The following is an 8,350-nucleotide window of genomic DNA, read 5'->3' as shown; positions in this document are numbered from 1 at the left end:
CCTCCCTTCTTTTTTTCCTCCCTCCCTCCCTTTTTGGTTTTCTTTTGCTATGGATAGCAACTGACAGTTTTTATTTCAGATTCAAGCCATTTTGTTGAATACATTTTGCAGGAATACAATTGAGTTTTATATACAAATCTCGCTAAGCTCACTTGTCAGTTCTTCTGGCTATTTTATGGTACACATTCAGTTTCTACCTAGACGATTGTGTGGTGTGGTGTCTACGTAGAAGGGAATCTCACCTTCCTTTCCAGATGGGTACTTAGGTTTCCTTTCTTCTCAGACATCCAGGGCAAGCTTAAGCAGAGGGGGAGAGAGTTGCATCCCAGCCTTACTCCTGATCTCGGCGATGCTCTATCTCACTCCTGTTTACACCAGTGGCTGTGGATGCCACAGCAGTCCCCTCAGCAGGCCCGATGACCTTTCTTCCTCACCTGAGTGGCAGGCAGGATGTCTCAGGAATGGATGTTGGATGATCCTGGATGCTTTTCTGCATCTATTGACACAATCCTGTGGTTTTTCTTTTGTAGATTGTTAACACAGTCAATTATATCGATGGGTTTCCAACCGAGAAACCAACATGATTCTCAAGACTGGTCCCTCTTGGTAAACGAACGGTACCAAAAGAGGGCCTCCAATCTCATTACGGGTGGTTGTGAGCCACCATGTGGTTGCTGGGATCCGAACTCAGGACCTTCAGAAGAGCAGTCAGTGCTCTTACCCGCGGGCCGGAGTGAGCGGGGCCGGCAGAGGTCCTGAGATCAACAGCAGCCACACATATGATGGTTTACGGTCATCTATATAGCTACAGTGTACTCATACACAAAAAAATAAATAAAAATAAATCTTTAAAAAGAGGTACCATTTTTACATAATGCTGATAGACTTTTTTTTTTTCTAACAAACATAGTGTTTAGGCTGCATGCATGTGTACCATGTGCATGCAATGCCTACAGAAGCCAGAAGCAAGCACCAGGTTCCTGGAACTGCAGTTACAACCAGTACGCCTCAGCACTGCACCACCTCTCCAGCCCCTGCTAGACTCATTTCAGCTTTAACCCTAAGTTCATGAAGGTCAGAGGTTGGTGATATCTCTTCTTGCAATATCTTTGTCAAGTTTGCCCTTGGGATAGGTTCACTGCTTAGGATAATGTAGGAAATATTCTTTATCTTTAGAAGTTTTAGAAGACTTTCTGAAGAACTGGCTTTATTTTCCCCTAAACATTTGATAAATTATCCAGGGAAATTATCGTGCCCAAAATTTTCTTTATGGGAGGTGTTCTCCCCCCAAACCTGATTTCTCGACTAGGTGTAGGACTATTTGCATTAATTGGCTTCCTCCTGAGTAAGCTTTGGACATTTGTGCTTTCCCAGGGTAAAATGGTGAATTTACTGGCAAAGGAACAGAACCCACACCTGCAGCACAGTCTATGGCTGAGCCTCCCACCGGTGGACTCTGCCTTGAACCCATGCTGCTGGCTCTGCCTTGACACCCATGCTGCTGGTCCACAGCTGAGCCTCCCACCGGTGGGCTCTGCCTTGGACCCATGCTGCTGGCTCTGCCTTGGACCCATGCTGCTGGCTCTGCCTTGAACCCATGCTGCTGGCTCTGCCTTCTCTCCCTTGTTCCCCATCAGATGCAGCTTCTGGATGTTTGTTCTTATGTAGGAAATCATATTTTATGATTTCCTTCCTGCTCTTTTTTTTTTTTAAACTGGGCAATCTAATGAATACTTCTTGGTGACTGCACATAGGGTAAGGCTGCTTGGTGGTTCAGGAAGATAGTAGCAACAGTGTTTTCCTGACGGTGTGTAGTCTTTGGTAGTGAGTGGGATGACTTGTATGACGTCTCTGTCAAACCAGCAAGACCGCATTTACTTACGCACCTGTCGTTTTCAGGATTGTTGGTAACTTGGACACACTCTCCACACATGCTTCCTCGTGTCACGAGGCACACCTCGCTCACATTCTCTCAGTAACTGTACCTTTGGTGATCACACCCAGAGTTGGGTATAATGAGGATGATGGATTCTTGTTCACACCATGCATTGGCAGGCAAAGGGTGGCTTTCAGCTCAGGGTATGTGACCCGGGCTTTTTGGAAATGCAGGCCCATTGGCCTGATGAACCTTTTGTATTTAAGTGGTTTTCTTGTCAAACCATCACCAACAGAGCAGACTTTAGTGACCGTCCTTTTCCATGCTTTCTCTTTTCTTCTTCCTGTTTGAATAACTTTCAATACTTCTGTTTCTCTCTAGGCACGAACTTTGAGTAGAGGGACCTCCCATTTTCCCACCTTTTCGTTTCTGCTTAATCATGTTGGAAAGAACTTTTGCTCTCGACTGCCTCTCTCTGTCCAGCAGATAGGCAGGGCCTGCTCCCAGTGTCTCGACTGCCCCTCTCTTTTTATGCACCTTAATAGTTTTTTTCATCTGGTTTTGGGGTTTTGGGTTTGGTTTGGTTTTGGTTTTTTGGGTTTTTGGTTTGTTTTTGTCTCCTTTTATTTATTTATTTATTTATTTATTTATTTATTTTGCCATTTTTGAATGTTCACAGGCCATCTGACTGTCTTTCTCTTTTTCTCATTGTAGTCTCCAAATGATATTCATATCATCTACAGTGCAATTCAATATATTCATGACATCATGACAGCCAAGGAGCAGCCACCCAAGAAGACCTCCTAGGTGCCAAAAACCTCTTAACGTCTGGGTCTCGCTGGCCTACGAGCTTACCTCATGCAGCCATTCTGGTCCTTTTCAGTCTTGCTCCTTCTTTGGGGTAAGTTTTAATCTCTTCAAGCAGAAGCCCCATCAGACAGCAGGAGACCATCCTGCGTGTGGGGCAGTTCCGTACCACCCCAAACATGACCTCGTGGCCAAGAGCCAGAGATGATGAAGCTGTGGCTGCTCCTGGGAGAGCTGCCTCAGCGTGGCCGAGTCTGTGGTTGGAGCAAAGATAAACTGACCCGTGCACTTGTCAGCAGCTGATAGCGTCTGAAGATGCTAACCCCATCCTCCGGTCCAGGAACAATGTGGTCTCTGTGACGCAGTCTGGAAGTTCATCTTTTGACGTGAGTCTATCACTTTAGCCACACACTATGATAAAGCCTATTTTCAAATGACTGTACCCAGAAAGCACGTTTCTGTGTGGGAAAAGCCTATGACCAGCAGTGGTGTTTCCTGAGATTAATTATACATTACAGATCTTAAGTAAAACAAGCTCTTCAACACCACAGGGAGAAGGCTCAGGAGAAATCAGGGCAGCCAGGATGAAGTGTCCTGAGGCTCGCCCTCCTCCTGTGAGCCTGCAGCACAGGCAATCAAACCTGGAGCATGCTTCCCAGTCCCCTCCTCCTCTGTCACAATTATTGTGACATTCTTACTCAAAGTGACTGACAAAGTCACTCTTTAGTCATGTGTTCAAAAGGCAATGAGTGTTTCCTGAAAATCTGTACTCCTGACCAAAGGGTTCTCTTTTTTTTTTTTTCTAAAATTGTATTAACTTTATTCTTTTTAGAAAGGAGCTGCAGCAGCTTAAGCAGGCTTCACACTTGCCGTGTGGCTGAGGATGACCTTGAGTTTCTGAGCATCCTGCCTCCGCCTTCCCCCTGCTGAAACACAGGTTTGCACTACACACCCTGTTTTATAGGGTGCTAAGGATGGACCCCAGGGCTTCAGGCATGCTGGGAAAGTACATCACCAACTGAGGCAATGACTGAGGCACTTCCCCAGCCTGCAGCTCACAGGGAGTCCTTGTGACAGGACTCCCTGACAGCCTTCCTCACATGCAGTGTCCACCTTGGCTGAGCGGTAGGGAGAGGTATGTCCACTCTGACTAGCAGACGGTATGGGATGGCCCAGGTGAGCACTGCTAGGTTTTTCTCCGGGTGACCCCTGACCCTCATCCACCGTCCTGGGCTGTCTTCTCAGTGGGCCAGAGTCTCTGGAGAACAGTTGAGCACAGGCCTAAGATAGCCTGGCTAAGAGCCAGCAGCAGACGTTAGCCCTCCCACTGGCCAGGCCCCATCTAGACCAGCTCAAGTTCACATGAAGAAGTCAGCTCTACCTCTTGACCTAAGTAAAGTCGTTTTGAGGTAAAAAGTCTGGAACTCCTGACAGCGGAGGTGGGTGTTTCTCTCTTCGCCTGTTCTGGAGACTCCTTCCCTCCTGGGGGGTTGCTTCGTCCATTCTCCATAGGAGGCGTTTGCTTTGTCTTACTGTATCTCTTTTTGTCCTGTTTGGGTGTTGTCTCTTGGAGGCCTGTTCTTTTCTGAAGAGGAAATGGAGGTGAGGCTGGGTGGATCTGGGGAGAAGGGAGGTGGGAGATGGGATCTTGGAATAGGGGAGAGGAGCAAAATGGTGGTTGGGATGTATTGTATGAGAGAAGAATCTATTTTCGATAAAAAGAAATTAATTAAAATGAAAAGGTGTGGGGCTGGTGAGATGGCTCAGCGGGTAAGAGCACCGACTGCTCTTCCAAAGGTCGTGAGTTCAAATCCCAGCAACCACATGGTGGCTCACAACCACCCGTAATGAAATCTGATGCCCTCTTCTGGTGTATCTGAAGACAGCTACAGTGTACTCATTTATAATAATAATAATAAATAAATCTTTAAAAAAAAAAATGAAAAGGTGTGGTGTCAGAGAGGCTGGAGACAGGATCCTTCCCTGAATCTCCCACACCCTTCCTTACTTGGCCCTGAGCGATGCTCTCCTAAATCTTTACACAGGAGCAACTTCTAGCATGGTCCTATGGGCACCGTTTACTTAAATTCTAGTGAGCAGTTCTCCTGAAACTGAAATTCCCAATGTACATAATCCTGTGTGACAACCCTCAGGTAACCTGACTGTGTAAGGGAGACATCTGGGCTCCATGACTGACACAGAGGGCTCAAACATTCTGCATGTAAGACCACAGCAGACCTCCTGGAATGTCCTGAAGATGTGTGTTGTTAGCATACCTGTGATGGGAGCCTGACAAACACATTATGTTTGAATAATTCTGTGCATGTGCGTGTGCGTGTACAGGCACACATATGTATGTGGAGGTCAGTCAGAGGTCAACCTTGGGTGTCTTCCTCAGTTATTATTTTTTGTGATAGCGTTTCTCATTGACTGTAGAGCTCATTGATTTACCTAGGGCCCCCCTAGGAATCCTCCTGTCTCCATCCCCCATCCAGATCTTGGATTACAGACAAGTGCCACCATACCCAGTTTCCACTGTAGGGCTGCAGATCAGAACCTGGGTCCTCCTTTTTGCAGAGCAGGCACATTACGCACTGAGGCACCTCCCCATCCCTAGATTAACTGCACACGTACATTGGGAGGGGCTCTGTCTGTGTCCTGTGTGAACACCCGCTGCACTGGCTGCAGGACCGCAGCACAGTGGGTGACCAGCCCCAGCCTGGCTGAGGAGACCACAGAAGCTCCCAGGCTGAATTCACAGTCTCCTGCGTTGACTGGCCTGGACATCAGGAGGCCACAGCAGCCCAGAGCCCCCTCTCTCTCTGTGGCACAGGCTGTCTGTCTCCCCTTCATCCATGACTTATGGCCTTCAGCCTGCATGACGCTCGACTAGGAAAGCCTTAACCTCAGCCGCTGAGCATCCGGCAGCTGCACAGGAAGCTGGAGCTGAGCCTTGTACCCTTCCCCAAGATGACAGTGGTCTGTCCAGGAAAGGAGGGAGGCAACACTCCCCCCCACACAAAAAAAATAAGATTACCAGACTGTCCCTTGAGAGAATAAAGCATTGTTTCTGGATTTGGGTGGCTCTGTGGTCACACCCTAGCTTCTAGCTTCAGGGACAGAACAGCAGTTCCACAACACCCAGCATGTCTTCTCATTACCCTGGGGACACCCCTCTACCCCCAAAGGCCACTCCCACAGTAAGGGTTGTGCAAACTGACACTCACTGAAGGCGGACAGTGAGTGTCGGCAAGCAACTGCAGCATGAGTCCGAGTGTCCCTGGCCCTGGAAGACCTGCAAGAACCATGTCTTACAGATCTCCAGGAAGGGACGAGAGAGCTGGGGACGAGCAGTATCTAGCTTTTGTGTGGCAGGGTTGCATACACAGAGGAACAGGGAGCCCTCACCTCCAGGTAAGTGACAGACACAGGGCAGTCTTGATCTTACACAGAATCTCGGTTCAGAAGCTAAAAGCATCAAAGGGCACACAGCCCCGCCCATCCCCACACTGTATTCCACAGGGACCAGCTGGGTGTGAGGAAATAAATTGCTCACTCTCACACCATTCCAGCTTCCGCTCTGTGGCTCACACCCGTGTGCACACCACATGTCTTGGTGCAGAATCCACCAGTAGCCACCGACACAGCAAGCAAGCTCCAGGATCCACAGTGAGGCTCAGACTCCAGAGCAAAGTCTATTTTCTGCTCTGCTATAGTGTCTATCCTCCTGGTACCCGTGGGAAAGGGAGCCTGAGAGGACCGACACAGGCCAGCTGCAGAGGAGACACATCTAAAGGATGCACCAAGAGGGCACCCCCACCATCTAGCTGCATGCAAACTGCAAGAGAAGCCATGATGCTGGCCACCGCTGCCATGGCCCTTCTGTAGGCCTGCAACATGGTCTTTCGATCCCAACCCCTAGCTGAACGGGGACAGTGCCACATGACCTAATCCTTAGGTCAGGCTCTAGCCACTCTATGATGTTCCAACCTGGGTTGCAAGTTCCTGAAGGCCATGACTACTGATCTCCCCTCTGATTCTCCCTTCTCCTTTGAAGCTGGGCGACCTGGAGGAAGATGTCTTCCATGCCAGCGCCCCTTCTACACGGTGAGCCCCTCTCCTCACAGATGCACTAGGAGGGAAGACGCTGCGATTCAGGCAGGTGCTTTCTTAGCCTAATGAAAGCTGGGCAGTTCTTGTAGGCCGAGGACAGTAAGAAAGCTCTGGTTATTTCTAATGATGGAGGGGAGGATCCCACCAGGACAGCACACGCTGGACCCAGGAGGCTCAAAGCTCTCTTGGCGATACCCCTGGGGGTGCTAGTAGCCATGATTCCCACTCTCTTGTTCCAAGCTGGCTGTGTGTACACATGTGTATGTGTCCACATGAGTGTATACACAACTAGTGAGCATGCATGCACCCTTATGCATATGCTCACATGTGTGCTGCTGCGTGCTCACCTGAGCATGTATGTGCAGATGTATGTGTGCATCTGCATGAATGTACACACATCTAGTGAGAACATACACACCTTTGTACATATACATTTATGTGTACTGCTGTGTGTGTACTGAGTTTTCACATGCACGTATGCATCTATGTGGGTAGACTTACGTGCTAGTGAGCGTACATGCGCCTTTATGCACATAAACATGTAATCTGTGTGTGTGCTTTTGTGTGGACCTGTGTGCAAACATCTTTGCATGCATCTGAGGGTATATACATGCACATCAGCAAGTGCACACACAACTTTGTGTATTTGCACATGCATGTGCGGCTGCCTGTTCATCTGTGGATGTGTGTGGATGTGCATGTGCCAACATAAACACTACTATGTTCAGTCTGGCCTGAAATCTCTTCAGAGTTCTTGAGTTAAACTGAATTTAAGTGTTTTGGTTTGGTTTGGTTTGGTTTGGTTTGGTTTGGTTGGTTTGGTTTGGTTTGGTTTGTTGTTTTTGTATAAGCCAACAGGGCTTTGTTTTGTTTTGTTTTGTTTTGTTTGTATAAGCCAACAGGGCAGTCCCAGTTCACACATCTCCAGGCTTGAAACCCAAAGCCACCTGCCATGCTTGCTGGTTCTGGGCTAAGGCAGCACCCACCCTGAAGTGATGTGTTTTTAAAGGAAATAAAGTGAACTTTTGCAAAGTTCATCATGCAAGACTCTGCCTAAGGCCGACTTGTGGCTAGGCTCGCATTAATGATGGTCTGGATGAAGTCTGTTTTCTAACTTTCCCCAACTGAATGACCAGTCAAGTGACGTGCCTTCATCAGAGCCGCTGTGCTCCCCATCTCCATGAGAGCCGCTGTGCTCCCCATCTCCATGAGAGCCGCTGTGCTCCCCATCTCCATGAGAGCCACTGTGCTCCCCATCTCCATGAGAGCTGCTGTGCTCCCCATCTTCATGAGAGCCGCTGTGCTCCCCATCTCCATCAGAGCCGCTGTGCTCCCCATCTCCATGAGAGCCACTGTGCTCCCCATCTCCATGAGAGCCACTGTGCTCCCCATCTTCATCAGAGCCGCTGTGCTCCCCATCTTCATCAGAGCCGCTGTGCTCCCCATCTCCACGAGAGCCGCTGTGCTCCCCATCTCCATGAGAGCCGCTGTGCTCCCCATCTTCACAAGAGCCTCTGTGCTTCCTGTCTTCATGAGAGCTGCTGTGCTCCCCAT

At 48.8% G+C, this 8,350-nt stretch overlaps 1 protein-coding gene and 1 pseudogene across 7 annotated transcripts in view; both read right to left on the bottom strand.

The window, feature by feature from the left end:
* Positions 1 to 8,350, bottom strand: part of Arhgef7 (Rho guanine nucleotide exchange factor 7) — a 113,985-nt gene that overhangs the window by 98,689 nt on the left and 6,946 nt on the right. The gene's annotated exons all lie outside the window — the stretch shown is intronic.
* On the bottom strand, positions 1,129 to 4,425 carry LOC116068913 (annotated as a pseudogene).

Source organism: Mastomys coucha, unplaced genomic scaffold (assembly GCF_008632895.1).
Source record: "Mastomys coucha isolate ucsf_1 unplaced genomic scaffold, UCSF_Mcou_1 pScaffold22, whole genome shotgun sequence".
Classification (NCBI taxonomy): domain Eukaryota; kingdom Metazoa; phylum Chordata; class Mammalia; order Rodentia; family Muridae; genus Mastomys; species Mastomys coucha.
This window is presented reverse-complemented; position numbering and strand designations above follow the sequence as displayed.